The following is a 21,651-nucleotide window of genomic DNA, read 5'->3' as shown; positions in this document are numbered from 1 at the left end:
GGAGTCCATGAAGCGAGGCCCAATGCATCCCGATTGAATGCAGTGGATTTTTTTGCAGCATGGCCCAAAGCATCCCGATTGAATGCAGGGAATTCCATGCAGCGTGATTGAATGCAGTGTACTCCATTCAGCGTGGTAAATTGCATCCCGATTGAATGCAGTGGATTCCATGCAGCGTGATTGAATGCAGAGGATTCCATGCATTGTGGTGTAATGGATCCCGACTGTATGCAGCGGAGTCCATGCAGCGTGATGACTGAATGGATTCCATGCAGCTTATTAAAATGCATCCTGATTGAATGCAATGGATTCCATGCAGCGTGATTGAATGCAGTGGATTCCATGCAGCGTGATTGAATGCAGTGGATTCCATGCAGCCTGGTAAAATGCATCCCGATTGAATGCAGTGGATTCCATGCAGCGTGATTGAATGCAGTGGATTCCATGCAGCCTGGTAAAATGCATCCCGATTGAATGCAGTGGATTACGTGCAGCATGATTGAATGCAGTGGATTTTATGCAGCATGGCCCAAAGCATCCTGATTGAATGCAGTGGATTACGTGCAGCAAGATTAAATGCAGTGAACTCCATGCAATGTGGTAAAATGCATCCTGATTGAATGCAGTGGATTCGATACAGCTTAGTATAATGTATCCCAATTAAATTCGGTTGATTCCATGCAATGTCGTTGAATGCAGTGGATTTTATGAGGCATGGCCCAAAGCATCCCGATTGAATGCAGTGGATTCCATGCATTGTGATTGAATGCAGTGAACTCCATGCAGCGTGGTAAAATGCATCCCGATTGAATGCAGTGGATTCCATGAAGCGTGATTGAATGCACTGTATTCCATGAAGTGTGAAGTAATGGAACCCTATTGAATGCAGTGTATTTTATGCAGCCTGATTGAATGCAGTGGATTTAATGGAGCATGATTGAATGCAGTGGATTTTATGCAGCATGGCCCAAAGCATCCTGATTGAATGCAGAGGATTCCATGCATTGTGGCGCAATGGATCCCGATTGTATGCAGTGGAGTCCATGCAGCGTGATGAATGCATGGATTCCATGCAGCCTGGTAAAATGCATCCCGATTGAATGCAGTGGATTCCATGCAGCGTCATTGAATGCAGATGATTCCATGCATTGTGGTGTAATGGATCCCGATTATATGCAGTGGAGTCCATGCAGTGAGGCCCAATGCATCCCGATTGAATGCAGTGGATTGTATGCAGCATGGCCCAAAGCATCCCGATTGAATGCAGTGGATTCCATGCATTTTGATTGAATGCAGTGTACTCCATGCAGCGTGGGAACATGCATCCCGATGGAATGCAGTGGATTCCATGCAGCGTGAAGAAATGGAACATTTAGAATGCAGTGGATATTATGCAGCATGATTGAATGCAGTGGATTCCATGCAGCATGATTGAATGCAGTGGATTCCATCCATTGTGATTGAATGCAGTGTACTCCATGCAGTGTGGTAAAATGCATCCCGATTGAATGCAGTGGATTCCATGCAGCATCATTGAATGCAGAGGATTCCATGCATTGCAGCGCAATGGATACCAATTGATTGCAGTGGAGTCCATGCAGCGAGGCCCAGTGCATCCCGATTGAATGCAGTGGATTTTTTGCAGCATGGCCCAAAGCATCCCGATTGAATGCATTGTATTCCATCCATTGTGATTGAATGCAGTGTACTCCATGCAGTGTGGTAAAATGCATCCTGATTGAATGCAGTGGATTCCATGCAGCATCATTGAATGCAGAGGATTCCATGCATTGTGGCGCAATGGATCGAGATTGTATGAAGTAGAGTTCATGCAGCGAGGCCCAATGTATCCTGATTGATTGCAGTGGATTTTTTGCAGCATGGCCCAAAGCATCCCGATTGAATGCAGTGGATTCCATGCATTGAGATTGAATGCAGTGTAATCCATGCAGCGAGGTAAAATGCATCCCGATTGAATGCAGTGGATTCCATGCAGTGAGGCCCAATGCATCCCGATTGAATGCAGTGGATTGTATGCAGCATGGCCCAAAGCATCCCGATTGAATGCAGTGGATTCCATGCATTTTGATTGAATGCAGTGTACTCCATGCAGCGTGGGAACATGCATCCCGATGGAATGCAGTGGATTCCATGCAGCGTGAAGAAATGGAACATTTAGAATGCAGTGGATATTATGCAGCATGATTGAATGCAGTGGATTCCATGCAGCATGATTGAATGCAGTGGATTCCATCCATTGTGATTGAATGCAGTGTACTCCATGCAGTGTGGTAAAATGCATCCCGATTGAATGCAGTGGATTCCATGCAGCATCATTGAATGCAGAGGATTCCATGCATTGCAGCGCAATGGATACCAATTGATTGCAGTGGAGTCCATGCAGCGAGGCCCAGTGCATCCCGATTGAATGCAGTGGATTTTTTGCAGCATGGCCCAAAGCATCCCGATTGAATGCATTGGATTCCATCCATTGTGATTGAATGCAGTGTACTCCATGCAGTGTGGTAAAATGCATCCTGATTGAATGCAGTGGATTCCATGCAGCATCATTGAATGCAGAGGATTCCATGCATTGTGGCGCAATGGATCGAGATTGTATGCAGTGGAGTTCATGCAGCGAGGCCCAATGCATCCTGATTGATTGCAGTGGATTTTTTGCAGCATGGCCCAAAGCATCCCGATTGAATGCAGTGGATTCCATGCATTGAGATTGAATGCAGTGTACTCCATGCAGCGAGGTAAAATGCATCCCGATTGAATGCAGTGGATTCCATGCAGCGTGAAGAAATGGAACATTTTGAATGCAGTGGATATTATGCAGCATGATTGAATGCAGTGGATTCCATGCAGCATGATTAAATGCAGTGGATTTTATGCAGCATGGCCCAAAGCATCCTGATTGAATGCAGTGGAGTCCATGGAGTATCATTGAATGCAGAGTATTCCATGCATTGTGGCGCAATGGATCCCGATTGTATGCAGTGGAGTCCATGCAGTGTGATGAATGCATGGATTCCAGGCAGCCTGGTAAAATGCATCCTGATTGAATACAGTAGATTCCATGCAGCGTGATTGAATGCAGTGGATTCCATGCAGCGTGATTGAATGCAGTGGATTCCATGCAGCCTGGTAAAATGCATCCCGATTGAATGCAGTGGATTCCATGCAGCGTGATTGAATGCAGTGGATTCCATGCAGCCTGGTAAAATGCATCCCGATTGAATGCAGTGGATTACGTGTAGCATGATTGAATGCAGTGAACTCCATGCCATATGGTAAAATGCATCCTGATTGAATGCAGTGGATTCGATACAGCTTAGTATAATGTATCCCAGTTAAATTCGGTGGATTCCATGCAGCGTCGTTGAATGCAGTGGATTTTATGAGGCATGGCCCAAAGCATCCCGATTGAATGCAGTGGATTCCATGCATTGTGATTGAATGCAGTGAACTCCATGCAGCGTGGTAAAATGAATCCCGATTGAATGCAGTGGATTCCATGAAGCGTGATTGAATGCACTGTATTCCATGAAGTGTGAAGTAATGGAACCCTATTGAATGCAGTGTATTTTATGCAGCCTGATTGAATGGAGTGGATTTAATGCAGCATGATTGAATGCAGTGGATTTCATGCAGCATGGCCCAAAGCATCCTGATTGAATGCAGTGGAGTCCATGGAGCAACATTGAATGCAGAGGATTCCATGCATTGTGGCGCAATGGATCCCGATTGTATGCAGTGGAGTCCATGCAGCGTGATGAATGCATGGATTCCATGCAGCCTGGTAAAATGCATCCCGATTGAATGCAGTGGTTTCCATGCAGCGTCATTGAATGCAGATGATTCCAGGCATTGTGGTGTAATGGATCCCGATTATATGCAGTGGAGTCCATGCAGTGAGGCCCAATGCATCCCGATTGAATGCAGTGGATTTTCTGCAGCATGGCCCAAAGCATCCCGATTGAATGCATTGGATTCCATCCATTGTGATTGAATGCAGTGTACTCCATGCAGTGTGGTAAAATGCATCCCGATGGAATGCAGTGGATTCCATGCAGCATCATTGAATGCAGAGGATTCCATGCATTGTGGCGCAATGGATCGCGATTGTATGCAGTGGAGTCCATGCAGTGAGGCCCAATGCATCCTGATTGATTGCAGTGGATTTTTTGCAGCATGGCCCAAAGCATCCCGATTGAATGCAGTGGATTCCATGCATTGAGATTGAATGCAGTGTACTCCATGCAGCGAGGTAAAATGCATCCCGATTGAATGCAGTGGATTCCATGCAGCGTGAAGAAATGGAATATTTTGAATGCAGTGGATAATATGCAGAATGATTGAATGCAGTGGATTCTATGCAGCATGATTAAATGCAGTGGAGTTTATGCAGCATGGCCCAAAGCCTCCTGATTGACTGCAGTGGAGTCCATGGAGTATTATTGAATGCAGAGTATTCCATGCATTGTGGCGCAATGGATCCCGATTGTATGCAGTGGAGTCCATGCAGTGTGATGAATGCATGGATTCCAGGCAGCCTGGTAAAATGCATCCTGATTGAATACAGTAGATTCCATGCAGCGTGATTGAATGCAGTGGATTCCATGCAGCGTGATTGAATGCAGTGGATTCCATGCAGCCTGGTAAAATGCATCCCGATTGAATGCAGTGGATTACGTGCAGCATGATTGAATGCAGTGGATTTTATGCAGCATGGCCCAAAGCATCCTGATTGAATGCAGTTGATTAAGTGTAGCATGATTGAATGCAGTGAACTCCATGCCATATGGTAAAATGCATCCTGATTGAATGCAGTGGATTCGATACAGCTTAGTATAATGTATCCCAGTTAAATTCGGTGGATTCCATGCAGCGTCGTTGAATGCAGTGGATTTTATGAGGCATGGCCCAAAGCATCCCGATTGAATGCAGTGGATTCCATGCATTGTGATTGAATGCAGTGAACTCCATGCAGCGTGGTAAAATGAATCCCGATTGAATGCAGTGGATTCCATGAAGCGTGATTGAATGCACTGTATTCCATGAAGTGTGAAGTAATGGAACCCTATTGAATGCAGTGTATTTTATGCAGCCTGATTGAATGGAGTGGATTTAATGCAGCATGATTGAATGCAGTGGATTTCATGCAGCATGGCCCAAAGCATCCTGATTGAATGCAGTGGAGTCCATGGAGCAACATTGAATGCAGAGGATTCCATGCATTGTGGCGCAATGGATCCCGATTGTATGCAGGGGAGTCCATGCAGCGTGATGAATGCATGGATTCCATGCAGCCTGGTAAAATGCATCCCGATTGAATGCAGTGGATTCCATGCAGCGTCATTGAATGCAGAGGATTCCATGCATTGCAGCGCAATGGATACCAATTGAATGCAGTGGAGTCCATGCAGCGAGGCCCAGTGCATCCCGATTGAATGCAGTGGATTTTCTGCAGCATGGCCCAAAGCATCCCGATTGAATGCATTGGATTCCATCCATTGTGATTGAATGCAGTGTACTCCATGCAGTGTGGTAAAATGCATCCCGATGGAATGCAGTGGATTCCATGCAGCATCATTGAATGCAGAGGATTCCATGCATTGTGGCGCAATGGATCGCGATTGTATGCAGTGGAGTCCATGCAGTGAGGCCCAATGCATCCTGATTGATTGCAGTGGATTTTTTGCAGCATGGCCCAAAGCATCCCGATTGAATGCAGTGGATTCCATGCATTGAGATTGAATGCAGTGTACTCCATGCAGCGAGGTAAAATGCATCCCGATTGAATGCAGTGGATTCCATGCAGCGTGAAGAAATGGAATATTTTGAATGCAGTGGATAATATGCAGAATGATTGAATGCAGTGGATTCTATGCAGCATGATTAAATGCAGTGGAGTTTATGCAGCATGGCCCAAAGCCTCCTGATTGACTGCAGTGGAGTCCATGGAGTATTATTGAATGCAGAGTATTCCATGCATTGTGGCGCAATGGATCCCGATTGTATGCAGTGGAGTCCATGCAGTGTGATGAATGCATGGATTCCAGCCAGCCTGGTTAAATGCATCCTGATTGAATACAGTGGTTTCCATGCAGCGTGATTGAATGCAGTGGATTCCATGCAGCGTGATTGAATGCAGTGGATTCCATGCAGCCTGGTAAAATGCATCCCGATTGAATGCAGTTGATTCCATGCAGCGTGATTGAATGCAGTGGATTCCATGCAGCCTGGTAAAATGCATCCCGATTGAATGCAGTGGATTACGTGCAGCATGATTGAATGCAGTGGATTTTATGCAGCATGGCCCAAAGCATCCTGATTGAATGCAGTGGATTACGTGTAGCATGATTGAATGCAGTGAACTCCATGCCATATGGTAAAATGCATCCTGATTGAATGCAGTGGATTCGATACAGCTTAGTATAATATATACCAGTTAAATTCGGTGGATTCCATGCAGCGTCGTTGAATGCAGTGGATTTTATGAGGCATGGCCCAAAGCATCCCGATTGAATGCAGTGGATTCCATGCATTGTGATTGAATGCAGTGAACTCCATGCAGCGTGGTAAAATGAATCCCGATTGAATGCAGTGGATTCCATGAAGCGTGATTGAATGCACTGTATTCCATGAAGTGTGAAGTAATGGAACCCTATTGAATGCAGTGGATTTCATGCAGCATGATTGAATGCAGTGGATTTTATGCAGCATGGCCCAAAGCATCCTGATTGAATGCAGTGGAGTCCATGCAGCATCATTGAATGCAGAGGATTCCATGCATTGTGGCGCAATGGATCCCGATTGTATGCAGTGGAGTCCATGCAGCGTGATGAATGCATGGATTCCATGCAGCCTGGTAAAATGCATCCCGATTGAATGCAGTGGATTCCATGCAGCGTCATTGAATGCAGATGATTCCATGCATTGTGGTGTAATGGATCCCGATTTTATGCAGTGGAGTCCATGCAGTGAGGCCCAAAGCATCCCGATTGAATGCATTGGATTCCATCCATTGTGATTGAATGCAGTGTACTCCATGCAGTGTGGTAAAATGCATCCTGATTGAATGCAGTGGATTCCATGCAGCATCATTGAATGCAGAGGATTCCATGCATTGTGGCGCAATGGATCGCGATTGTATGCAGTGGAGTCCATGCAGTGAGGCCCAATGCATCCTGATTGATTGCAGTGGATTTTTTGCAGCATGGCCCAAAGCATCCCGATTGAATGCAGTGGATTCCATGCATTGAGATTGAATGCAGTGTACTCCATGCAGCGAGGTAAAATGCATCCCGATTGAATGCAGTGGATTCCATGCAGCGTGAAGAAATGGAATATTTTGAATGCAGTGGATAATATGCAGAATGATTGAATGCAGTGGATTCTATGCAGCATGATTAAATGCAGTGGAGTTTATGCAGCATGGCCCAAAGCCTCCTGATTGACTGCAGTGGAGTCCATGGAGTATTATTGAATGCAGAGTATTCCATGCATTGTGGCGCAATGGATCCCGATTGTATGCAGTGGAGTCCATGCAGTGTGATGAATGCATGGATTCCAGCCAGCCTGGTTAAATGCATCCTGATTGAATACAGTGGTTTCCATGCAGCGTGATTGAATGCAGTGGATTCCATGCAGCGTGATTGAATGCAGTGGATTCCATGCAGCCTGGTAAAATGCATCCCGATTGAATGCAGTTGATTCCATGCAGCGTGATTGAATGCAGTGGATTCCATGCAGCCTGGTAAAATGCATCCCGATTGAATGCAGTGGATTACGTGCAGCATGATTGAATGCAGTGGATTTTATGCAGCATGGCCCAAAGCATCCTGATTGAATGCAGTGGATTACGTGTAGCATGATTGAATGCAGTGAACTCCATGCCATATGGTAAAATGCATCCTGATTGAATGCAGTGGATTCGATACAGCTTAGTATAATATATACCAGTTAAATTCGGTGGATTCCATGCAGCGTCGTTGAATGCAGTGGATTTTATGAGGCATGGCCCAAAGCATCCCGATTGAATGCAGTGGATTCCATGCATTGTGATTGAATGCAGTGAACTCCATGCAGCGTGGTAAAATGAATCCCGATTGAATGCAGTGGATTCCATGAAGCGTGATTGAATGCACTGTATTCCATGAAGTGTGAAGTAATGGAACCCTATTGAATGCAGTGGATTTCATGCAGCATGATTGAATGCAGTGGATTTTATGCAGCATGGCCCAAAGCATCCTGATTGAATGCAGTGGAGTCCATGCAGCATCATTGAATGCAGAGGATTCCATGCATTGTGGCGCAATGGATCCCGATTGTATGCAGTGGAGTCCATGCAGCGTGATGAATGCATGGATTCCATGCAGCCTGGTAAAATGCATCCCGATTGAATGCAGTGGATTCCATGCAGCGTCATTGAATGCAGATGATTCCATGCATTGTGGTGTAATGGATCCCGATTTTATGCAGTGGAGTCCATGCAGTGAGGCCCAATGCATCCCGATTGAATGCAGTGGATTGTATGCAGCATGGCCCAAAGCATCCCGATTGAATGTAGTGGATTCCATGCATTTTGATTGAATGCAGTGTACTCCATGCAGCGTGGGAACATGCATCCTGATTGAATGCAGTGGATTCCATGCAGCGTGAAGAAATGGAACATTTTGAATGCAGTGGATATTATGCAGCATGATTGAATGCAGTGGATTCCATGCAGCATCATTGAATGCAGAGGATTCCATGCATTGTGGCGCAATGGATCGCGATTGTATGCAGTAGAGTTCATGCAGCGAGGCCCAATGCATCCTGATTGATTGCAGTGGATTTTTTGCAGCATGGCCCAAAGCATCCCGATTGAATGCAGTGGATTACATGCATTGAGATTGAATGCAGTGTACTCCATGCAGCGAGGTAAAATGCATCCCGATTGAATGCAGTGGATTCCATGCAGCGTGAAGAAATGGAATATTTTGAATGCAGTGGATGATATGCAGAATGATTGAATGCAGTGGATTCTATGCAGCATGATTAAATGCAGTGGATTTTATGCAGCATGGCCCAAAGCCTCCTGATTGACTGCAGTGGAGTCCATGGAGTATTATTGAATGCAGAGTATTCCATGCATTGTGGCGCAATGGATCCCGATTGTATGCAGTGGAGTCCATGCAGTGTGATGAATGCATGGATTCCAGCCAGCCTGGTAAAATGCATCCTGATTGAATACAGTGGTTTCCATGCAGCGTGATTGAATGCAGTGGATTCCATGCAGCGTGATTGAATGCAGTGGATTCCATGCAGCCTGGTAAAATGCATCCCGATTGAATGCAGTGGATTCCATGCAGCGTGATTGAATGCAGTGGATTCCATGCAGGCTGGTAAAATGCATCCCGATTGAATGCAGTGGATTACGTGCAGCATGATTGAATGCAGTGGATTTTATGCAGCATGGCCCAAAGCATCCTGATTGAATGCAGTGGATTACGTGTAGCATGATTGAATGCAGTGAACTCCATGCCATATGGTAAAATGCATCCTGATTGAATGCAGTGGATTCGATACAGCTTAGTATAATATATACCAGTTAAATTCGGTGGATTCCATGCAGCGTCGTTGAATGCAGTGGATTTTATGAGGCATGGCCCAAAGCATCCCGATTGAATGCAGTGGATTCCATGCATTGTGATTGAATGCAGTGAACTCCATGCAGCGTGGTAAAATGAATCCCGATTGAATGCAGTGGATTCCATGAAGCGTGATTGAATGCACTGTATTCCATGAAGTGTGAAGTAATGGAACCCTATTGAATGCAGTGGATTCCATGCAGCATGATTGAATGCAGTGGATTTTATGCAGCATGGCCCAAAGCATCCTGATTGAATGCAGTGGAGTCCATGCAGCATCATTGAATGCAGAGGATTCCATGCATTGTGGCGCAATGGATCCCGATTGTATGCAGTGGAGTCCATGCAGCGTGATGAATGCATGGATTCCATGCAGCCTGGTAAAATGCATCCCGATTGAATGCAGTGGATTCCATGCAGCGTCATTGAATGCAGATGATTCCATGCATTGTGGTGTAATGGATCCCGATTTTATGCAGTGGAGTCCATGCAGTGAGGCCCAATGCATCCCGATTGAATGCAGTGGATTGTATGCAGCATGGCCCAAAGCATCCCGATTGAATGTAGTGGATTCCATGCATTTTGATTGAATGCAGTGTACTCCATGCAGCGTGGGAACATGCATCCTGATTGAATGCAGTGGATTCCATGCAGCGTGAAGAAATGGAACATTTTGAATGCAGTGGATATTATGCAGCATGATTGAATGCAGTGGATTCCATGCAGCATCATTGAATGCAGAGGATTCCATGCATTGTGGCGCAATGGATCGCGATTGTATGCAGTAGAGTTCATGCAGCGAGGCCCAATGCATCCTGATTGATTGCAGTGGATTTTTTGCAGCATGGCCCAAAGCATCCCGATTGAATGCAGTGGATTCCATGCATTGAGATTGAATGCAGTGTACTCCATGCAGCGAGGTAAAATGCATCCCGATTGAATGCAGTGGATTCCATGCAGCGTGAAGAAATGGAACATTTTGAATGCAGTGGATATTATGCAGCATGATTGAATGCAGTGGATTCCATGCAGCATGATTAAATGCAGTGGATTTTATGCAGCATGGCCCAAAGCATCCTGATTGAATGCAGTGGAGTCCATGGAGTATCATTGAATGCAGAGTATTCCATGCATTGTGGCGCAATGGATCCCGATTGTATGCAGTGGAGTCCATGCAGTGTGATGAATGCATGGATTCCAGGCAGCCTGGTAAAATGCATCCTGATTGAATACAGTGGATTCCATGCAGCGTGATTGAATGCAGTGGATTCCATGCAGCGTGATTGAATGCAGTGGATTCCATGCAGCCTGGTAAAATGCATCCCGATTGAATGCAGTGGATTCCATGCAGCGTGATTGAAGGCAGTGGATTCCATGCAGCCTGGTAAAATGCATCCCGATTGAATGCAGTGGATTACGTGCAGCATGATTGAATGCAGTGGATTTTATGCAGCATGGCCCAAAGCATCCTGATTGAATGCAGTGGATTACGTGTAGCATGATTGAATGCAGTGAACTCCATGCCATATGGTAAAATGCATCCTGATTGAATGCAGTGGATTCGATACAGCTTAGTATAATGTATCCCAGTTAAATTCGGTGGATTCCATGCAGCGTCGTTGAATGCAGTGGATTTTATGAGGCATGGCCCAAAGCATCCCGATTGAATGCAGTGGATTCCATGCATTGTGATTGAATGCAGTGAACTCCATGCAGCGTGGTAAAATGCATCCCGATTGAATGCAGTGGATTCCATGAAGCGTGATTGAATGCACTGTATTCCATGAAGTGTGAAGTAATGGAACCCTATTGAATGCAGTGTATTTTATGCAGCCTGATTGAATGCAGTGGATTTAATGGAGCATGATTGAATGCAGTGGATTTTATGCAGCATGGCTCAAAGCATCCTGATTGAATGCAGAGGATTCCATGCATTGTGGCGCAATGGATCCCGATTGAATGCAGTGGTTTCCATGCAGCGTCAGTGAATGCAGATGATTCCAGGCATTGTGGTGTAATGGATCCCGATTATATGCAGTGGAGTCCATGCAGTGAGGCCCAATGCATCCCGATTGAATGCAGTGGATTGTATGCAGCATGGCCCAAAGCATCCCGATTGAATGCAGTGGATTCCATGCATTTTGATCGAATGCAGTGTACTCCATGCAGCGTGGGATCATGCATCCCGATGGAATGCAGTGGATTCCATGCAGCGTGATTGAATGCAGTGGATTCCATGCAGCGTGAAGAAATTGAACCCTATTGTAAGCAGTGGATTATATGCAGCATGATTGAATGCAGTCGATTCCATGCAGCGTCATTGAATGAAGTGGATTTTATGAGGCATGGCCCAAAGCATCCTGATTTAATGCAGTGGATTCCATGCAGCGTCATTGAATGCAGAGGATTCCATGCATTTTGGTGCCATGGATCCCGACTGTATGCACTGGAGTCCATGAAGCGAGTCCCAATGCATCCCGATTGAATGAAGTGGATTTTTTTGAAGCATGGCCCAAAGCATCCCGATTGAATGCAGGGGATTCCATGCAGCGTGATTGAATGCAGTGTACTCCATTCAGCGTGGTAAATTGCATCCCGATTGAATGCAGAGGATTCCATGCATTGTGGCGTAATGGATCCCGACTGTATGCAGCGGAGTCCATGCAGCGTGATGACTGAATGGATTCCATGCAGCTTATTAAAATGCATCCTGTTTGAATGCAGTGGATTCCATGCATTGTGGCGCAATGGATCCCGATTGTATGCAGTGGAGTCCATGCAGCGTGATGAATGCATGGATTCCATGCAGCCTGGTAAAATGCATCCCGATTGAATGCAGTGGATTCCATGCAGCGTCATTGAATGCAGATGATTCCATGCATTGTGGTGTAATAGATCCCGATTATATGAAGTGGAGTCCATGCAGTGAGGCCCAATGCATCCCGATTGAATGCAGAGGATTGTATGCAGCATGGCCCAAAGCATCCCGATTGAATGCAGTGGATTCCATGCATTTTGATTGAATGCAGTGTACTCCATGCAGCGTGGGAACATGCATCCCGATGGAATGCAGTGGATTCCATGCAGCGTGAAGAAATGGAACATTTAGAATGCAGTGGATATTATGCAGCATGATTGAATGCAGTGGATTCCATGCAGCATGATTGAATGCAGTGGATTCCATCCATTGTGATTGAATGCAGTGTACTCCATGCAGTGTGGTAAAATGCATCCCGATTGAATGCAGTGGATTCCATGCAGCATCATTGAATGCAGAGGATTCCATGCATTGCAGCGCAATGGATACCAATTGATTGCAGTGGAGTCCATGCAGCGAGGCCCAGTGCATCCCGATTGAATGCAGTGGATTTTTTGCAGCATGGCCCAAAGCATCCCGATTGAATGCATTGGATTCCATCAATTGTGATTGAATGCAGTGTACTCCATGCAGTGTGGTAAAATGCATCCTGATTGAATGCAGTGGATTCCATGCAGCATCATTGAATGCAGAGGATTCCATGCATTGTGGCGCAATGGATCGAGATTGTATGCAGTGGAGTTCATGCAGCGAGGCCCAATGCATCCTGATTGATTGCAGTGGATTTTTTGCAGCATGGCCCAAAGCATCCCGATTGAATGCAGTGGATTCCATGCATTGAGATTGAATGCAGTGTACTCCATGCAGCGAGGTAAAATGCATCCCGATTGAATGCAGTGGATTCCATGCAGCGTGAAGAAATGGAACATTTTGAATGCAGTGGATATTATGCAGCATGATTGAATGCAGTGGATTCCATGCAGCATGATTAAATGCAGTGGATTTTATGCAGCATGGCCCAAAGCCTCCTGATTGAATGCAGTGGAGTCCATGGAGTATCATTGAATGCAGAGTATTCCATGCATTGTGGCGCAATGGATCCCGATTGTATGCAGTGGAGTCCATGCAGTGTGATGAATGCATGGATTCCAGGCAGCCTGGTAAAATGCATCCTGATTGAATACAGTGGATTCCATGCAGCGTGATTGAATGCAGTGGATTCCATGCAGCGTGATTGAATGCAGTGGATTCCATGCAGCCTGGTAAAATGCATCCCGATTGAATGCAGTGGATTCCATGCAGCGTGATTGAATGCAGTGGATTCCATGCAGCCTGGTAAAATGCATCCCGATTGAATGCAGTGGATTACGTGCAGCATGATTGAATGCAGTGGATTTTATGCAGCATGGCCCAAAGCATCCTGATTGAATGCAGTGGATTACGTGTAGCATGATTGAATGCAGTGAACTCATGCCATATGGTAAAATGCATCCTGATTGAATGCAGTGGATTCGATACAGCTTAGTATAATGTATCCCAGTTAAATTCGGTGGATTCCATGCAGCGTCGTTGAATGCAGTGGATTTTATGAGGCATGGCCCAAAGCATCCCGATTGAATGCAGTGGATTCCATGCATTGTGATTGACTGCAGTGAACACCATGCAGCGTGGTAAAATGAATCCCGATTGAATGCAGTGGATTCCATGAAGCGTGATTGAATGCACTGTATTCCATGAAGTGTGAAGTAATGGAACCCTATTGAATGCAGTGTATTTTATGCAGCATGGCTCAAAGCATCCTGATTGAATGCAGAGGATTCCATGCATTGTGGCGCAATGGATCCCGATTGTATGCAGTGGTGTCCATGCAGCGTGATGAATGCATGGATTCCATGCAGCCTGGTAAAATGCATCCCGATTGAATGCAGTGGATTCCATGCAGCGTCATTGAATGCAGATGATTCCATGCATTGTGGTGTAATGGATCCCGATTATATGCAGTGGAGTCCATGCAGTGAGGCCCAATGCATCCCGATTGAATGCAGTGGATTGTATGCAGCATGGCCCAAAGCATCCCGATTGAATGCAGTGGATTCCATGCATTTTGATTGAATGCAGTGTACTCCATGCAGCGTGGGAACATGCATCCCGATGGAATGCAGTGGATTCCATGCAGCGTGATTGAATGCAGTGGATTCCATGCAGCGTGAAGAAATTGAACCCTATTGTAAGCAGTGGATTATATGCAGCATGATTGAATGCAGTCGATTCCATGCAGCGTCATTGAATGAAGTGGATTTTATGAGGCATGGCCCAAAGCATCCTGATTGAATGCAGTGGATTCCATGCAGCGTCATTGAATGCAGAGGATTCCATGCATTGTGGTGCAATGGATCCCGACTGTATGCACTGGAGTCCATGAAGCGAGGCCCAATGCATCCCGATTGAATGCAGTGGATTTTTTTGCAGCATGGCCCAAAGCATCCCGATTGAATGCAGGGAATTCCATGCAGCGTGATTGAATGCAGTGTACTCCATTCAGCGTGGTAAATTGCATCCCGATTGAATGCAGTGGATTCCATGCAGCGTGATTGAATGCAGAGGATTCCATGCATTGTGGTGTAATGGATCCCGACTGTATGCAGCGGAGTCCATGCAGCGTGATGACTGAATGGATTCCATGCAGCTTATTAAAATGCATCCTGATTGAATGCAATGGATTCCATGCAGCGTGATTGAATGCAGTGGATTCCATGCAGCGTGATTGAATGCAGTGGATTCCATGCAGCCTGGTAAAATGCATCCCGATTGAATGCAGTGGATTCCATGCAGCGTGATTGAATGCAGTGGATTCCATGCAGCCTGGTAAAATGCATCCCGATTGAATGCAGTGGATTACGTGCAGCATGATTGAATGCAGTGGATTTTATGCAGCATGGCCCAAAGCATCCTGATTGAATGCAGTGGATTACGTGCAGCAAGATTAAATGCAGTGAACTCCATGCAATGTGGTAAAATGCATCCTGATTGAATGCAGTGGATTCGATACAGCTTAGTATAATGTATCCCAATTAAATTCGGTTGATTCCATGCAATGTCGTTGAATGCAGTGGATTTTATGAGGCATGGCCCAAAGCATCCCGATTGAATGCAGTGGATTCCATGCATTGTGATTGAATGCAGTGAACTCCATGCAGCGTGGTAAAATGCATCCCGATTGAATGCAGTGGATTCCATGAAGCGTGATTGAATGCACTGTATTCCATGAAGTGTGAAGTAATGGAACCCTATTGAATGCAGTGTATTTTATGCAGCCTGATTGAATGCAGTGGATTTAATGGAGCATGATTGAATGCAGTGGATTTTATGCAGCATGGCCCAAAGCATCCTGATTGAATGCAGAGGATTCCATGCATTGTGGCGCAATGGATCCCGATTGTATGCAGTGGAGTCCATGCAGCGTGATGAATGCATGGATTCCATGCAGCCTGGTAAAATGCATCCCGATTGAATGCAGTGGATTCCATGCAGCGTCATTGAATGCAGATGATTCCATGCATTGTGGTGTAATGGATCCCGATTATATGCAGTGGAGTCCATGCAGTGAGGCCCAATGCATCCCGATTGAATGCAGTGGATTGTATGCAGCATGGCCCAAAGCATCCCGATTGAATGCAGTGGATTCCATGCATTTTGATTGAATGCAGTGTACTCCATGCAGCGTGGGAACATGCATCCCGATGGAATGCAGTGGATTCCATGCAGCGTGAAGAAATGGAACATTTAGAATGCAGTGGATATTATGCAGCATGATTGAATGCAGTGGATTCCATGCAGCATGATTGAATGCAGTGGATTCCATCCATTGTGATTGAATGCAGTGTACTCCATGCAGTGTGGTAAAATGCATCCCGATTGAATGCAGTGGATTCCATGCAGCATCATTGAATGCAGAGGATTCCATGCATTGCAGCGCAATGGATACCAATTGATTGCAGTGGAGTCCATGCAGCGAGGCCCAGTGCATCCCGATTGAATGCAGTGGATTTTTTGCAGCATGGCCCAAAGCATCCCGATTGAATGCATTGTATTCCATCCATTGTGATTGAATGCAGTGTACTCCATGCAGTGTGGTAAAATGCATCCTGATTGAATGCAGTGGATTCCATGCAGCATCATTGAATGCAGAGGATTCCATGCATTGTGGCGCAATGGATCGAGATTGTATGAAGTAGAGTTCATGCAGCGAGGCCCAATGTATCCTGATTGATTGCAGTGGATTTTTTGCAGCATGGCCCAAAGCATCCCGATTGAATGCAGTGGATTCCATGCATTGAGATTGAATGCAGTGTAATCCATGCAGCGAGGTAAAATGCATCCCGATTGAATGCAGTGGATTCCATGCAGTGAGGCCCAATGCATCCCGATTGAATGCAGTGGATTGTATGCAGCATGGCCCAAAGCATCCCGATTGAATGCAGTGGATTCCATGCATTTTGATTGAATGCAGTGTACTCCATGCAGCGTGGGAACATGCATCCCGATGGAATGCAGTGGATTCCATGCAGCGTGAAGAAATGGAACATTTAGAATGCAGTGGATATTATGCAGCATGATTGAATGCAGTGGATTCCATGCAGCATGATTGAATGCAGTGGATTCCATCCATTGTGATTGAATGCAGTGTACTCCATGCAGTGTGGTAAAATGCATCCCGATTGAATGCAGTGGATTCCATGCAGCATCATTGAATGCAGAGGATTCCATGCATTGCAGCGCAATGGATACCAATTGATTGCAGTGGAGTCCATGCAGCGAGGCCCAGTGCATCCCGATTGAATGCAGTGGATTTTTTGCAGCATGGCCCAAAGCATCCCGATTGAATGCATTGGATTCCATCCATTGTGATTGAATGCAGTGTACTCCATGCAGTGTGGTAAAATGCATCCTGATTGAATGCAGTGGATTCCATGCAGCATCATTGAATGCAGAGGATTCCATGCATTGTGGCGCAATGGATCGAGATTGTATGCAGTGGAGTTCATGCAGCGAGGCCCAATGCATCCTGATTGATTGCAGTGGATTTTTTGCAGCATGGCCCAAAGCATCCCGATTGAATGCAGTGGATTCCATGCATTGAGATTGAATGCAGTGTACTCCATGCAGCGAGGTAAAATGCATCCCGATTGAATGCAGTGGATTCCATGCAGCGTGAAGAAATGGAACATTTTGAATGCAGTGGATATTATGCAGCATGATTGAATGCAGTGGATTCCATGCAGCATGATTAAATGCAGTGGATTTTATGCAGCATGGCCCAAAGCATCCTGATTGAATGCAGTGGAGTCCATGGAGTATCATTGAATGCAGAGTATTCCATGCATTGTGGCGCAATGGATCCCGATTGTATGCAGTGGAGTCCATGCAGTGTGATGAATGCATGGATTCCAGGCAGCCTGGTAAAATGCATCCTGATTGAATACAGTAGATTCCATGCAGCGTGATTGAATGCAGTGGATTCCATGCAGCGTGATTGAATGCAGTGGATTCCATGCAGCCTGGTAAAATGCATCCCGATTGAATGCAGTGGATTCCATGCAGCGTGATTGAATGCAGTGGATTCCATGCAGCCTGGTAAAATGCATCCCGATTGAATGCAGTGGATTACGTGTAGCATGATTGAATGCAGTGAACTCCATGCCATATGGTAAAATGCATCCTGATTGAATGCAGTGGATTCGATACAGCTTAGTATAATGTATCCCAGTTAAATTCGGTGGATTCCATGCAGCGTCGTTGAATGCAGTGGATTTTATGAGGCATGGCCCAAAGCATCCCGATTGAATGCAGTGGATTCCATGCATTGTGATTGAATGCAGTGAACTCCATGCAGCGTGGTAAAATGAATCCCGATTGAATGCAGTGGATTCCATGAAGCGTGATTGAATGCACTGTATTCCATGAAGTGTGAAGTAATGGAACCCTATTGAATGCAGTGTATTTTATGCAGCCTGATTGAATGGAGTGGATTTAATGCAGCATGATTGAATGCAGTGGATTTCATGCAGCATGGCCCAAAGCATCCTGATTGAATGCAGTGGAGTCCATGGAGCAACATTGAATGCAGAGGATTCCATGCATTGTGGCGCAATGGATCCCGATTGTATGCAGTGGAGTCCATGCAGCGTGATGAATGCATGGATTCCATGCAGCCTGGTAAAATGCATCCCGATTGAATGCAGTGGTTTCCATGCAGCGTCATTGAATGCAGATGATTCCAGGCATTGTGGTGTAATGGATCCCGATTATATGCAGTGGAGTCCATGCAGTGAGGCCCAATGCATCCCGATTGAATGCAGTGGATTTTCTGCAGCATGGCCCAAAGCATCCCGATTGAATGCATTGGATTCCATCCATTGTGATTGAATGCAGTGTACTCCATGCAGTGTGGTAAAATGCATCCCGATGGAATGCAGTGGATTCCATGCAGCATCATTGAATGCAGAGGATTCCATGCATTGTGGCGCAATGGATCGCGATTGTATGCAGTGGAGTCCATGCAGTGAGGCCCAATGCATCCTGATTGATTGCAGTGGATTTTTTGCAGCATGGCCCAAAGCATCCCGATTGAATGCAGTGGATTCCATGCATTGAGATTGAATGCAGTGTACTCCATGCAGCGAGGTAAAATGCATCCCGATTGAATGCAGTGGATTCCATGCAGCGTGAAGAAATGGAATATTTTGAATGCAGTGGATAATATGCAGAATGATTGAATGCAGTGGATTCTATGCAGCATGATTAAATGCAGTGGAGTTTATGCAGCATGGCCCAAAGCCTCCTGATTGACTGCAGTGGAGTCCATGGAGTATTATTGAATGCAGAGTATTCCATGCATTGTGGCGCAATGGATCCCGATTGTATGCAGTGGAGTCCATGCAGTGTGATGAATGCATGGATTCCAGGCAGCCTGGTAAAATGCATCCTGATTGAATACAGTAGATTCCATGCAGCGTGATTGAATGCAGTGGATTCCATGCAGCGTGATTGAATGCAGTGGATTCCATGCAGCCTGGTAAAATGCATCCCGATTGAATGCAGTGGATTACGTGCAGCATGATTGAATGCAGTGGATTTTATGCAGCATGGCCCAAAGCATCCTGATTGAATGCAGTGGATTAAGTGTAGCATGATTGAATGCAGTGAACTCCATGCCATATGGTAAAATGCATCCTGATTGAATGCAGTGGATTCGATACAGCTTAGTATAATGTATCCCAGTTAAATTCGGTGGATTCCATGCAGCGTCGTTGAATGCAGTGGATTTTATGAGGCATGGCCCAAAGCATCCCGATTGAATGCAGTGGATTCCATGCATTGTGATTGAATGCAGTGAACTCCATGCAGCGTGGTAAAATGAATCCCGATTGAATGCAGTGGATTCCATGAAGCGTGATTGAATGCACTGTATTCCATGAAGTGTGAAGTAATGGAACCCTATTGAATGCAGTGTATTTTATGCAGCCTGATTGAATGGAGTGGATTTAATGCAGCATGATTGAATGCAGTGGATTTCATGCAGCATGGCCCAAAGCATCCTGATTGAATGCAGTGGAGTCCATGGAGCAACATTGAATGCAGAGGATTCCATGCATTGTGGCGCAATGGATCCCGATTGTATGCAGGGGAGTCCATGCAGCGTGATGAATGCATGGATTCCATGCAGCCTGGTAAAATGCATCCCGATTGAATGCAGTGGATTCCATGCAGCGTCATTGAATGCAGAGGATTCCATGCATTGCAGCGCAATGGATACCAATTGAATGCAGTGGAGTCCATGCAGCGAGGCCCAGTGCATCCCGATTGAATGCAGTGGATTTTCTGCAGCATGGCCCAAAGCATCCCGATTGAATGCATTGGATTCCATCCATTGTGATTGAATGCAGTGTACTCCATGCAGTGTGGTAAAATGCATCCCGATGGAATGCAGTGGATTCCATGCAGCATCATTGAATGCAGAGGATTCCATGCATTGTGGCGCAATGGATCGCGATTGTATGCAGTGGAGTCCATGCAGTGAGGCCCAATGCATCCTGATTGATTGCAGTGGATTTTTTGCAGCATGGCCCAAAGCATCCCGATTGAATGCAGTGGATTCCATGCATTGAGATTGAATGCAGTGTACTCCATGCAGCGAGGTAAAATGCATCCCGATTGAATGCAGTGGATTCCATGCAGCGTGAAGAAATGGAATATTTTGAATGCAGTGGATAATATGCAGAATGATTGAATGCAGTGGATTCTATGCAGCATGATTAAATGCAGTGGAGTTTATGCAGCATGGCCCAAAGCCTCCTGATTGACTGCAGTGGAGTCCATGGAGTATTATTGAATGCAGAGTATTCCATGCATTGTGGCGCAATGGATCCCGATTGTATGCAGTGGAGTCCATGCAGTGTGATGAATGCATGGATTCCAGCCAGCCTGGTTAAATGCATCCTGATTGAATACAGTGGTTTCCATGCAGCGTGATTGAATGCAGTGGATTCCATGCAGCGTGATTGAATGCAGTGGATTCCATGCAGCCTGGTAAAATGCATCCCGATTGAATGCAGTTGATTCCATGCAGCGTGATTGAATGCAGTGGATTCCATGCAGCCTGGTAAAATGCATCCCGATTGAATGCAGTGGATTACGTGCAGCATGATTGAATGCAGTGGATTTTATGCAGCATGGCCCAAAGCATCCTGATTGAATGCAGTGGATTACGTGTAGCATGATTGAATGCAGTGAACTCCATGCCATATGGTAAAATGCATCCTGATTGAATGCAGTGGATTCGATACAGCTTAGTATAATATATACCAGTTAAATTCGGTGGATTCCATGCAGCGTCGTTGAATGCAGTGGATTTTATGAGGCATGGCCCAAAGCATCCCGATTGAATGCAGTGGATTCCATGCATTGTGATTGAATGCAGTGAACTCCATGCAGCGTGGTAAAATGAATCCCGATTGAATGCAGTGGATTCCATGAAGCGTGATTGAATGCACTGTATTCCATGAAGTGTGAAGTAATGGAACCCTATTGAATGCAGTGGATTTCATGCAGCATGATTGAATGCAGTGGATTTTATGCAGCATGGCCCAAAGCATCCTGATTGAATGCAGTGGAGTCCATGCAGCATCATTG

The sequence above is a fragment of the Sus scrofa genome, chromosome 17 (assembly GCF_054392235.1).
Source record: "Sus scrofa isolate SSC_HxYL_T2T_F1_AM1 chromosome 17, Sscrofa_HxYL_maternal_Yorkshire_Landrace_v2.0, whole genome shotgun sequence".
Classification (NCBI taxonomy): Eukaryota; Metazoa; Chordata; class Mammalia; order Artiodactyla; family Suidae; genus Sus; species Sus scrofa.
This window is presented reverse-complemented; position numbering follows the sequence as displayed.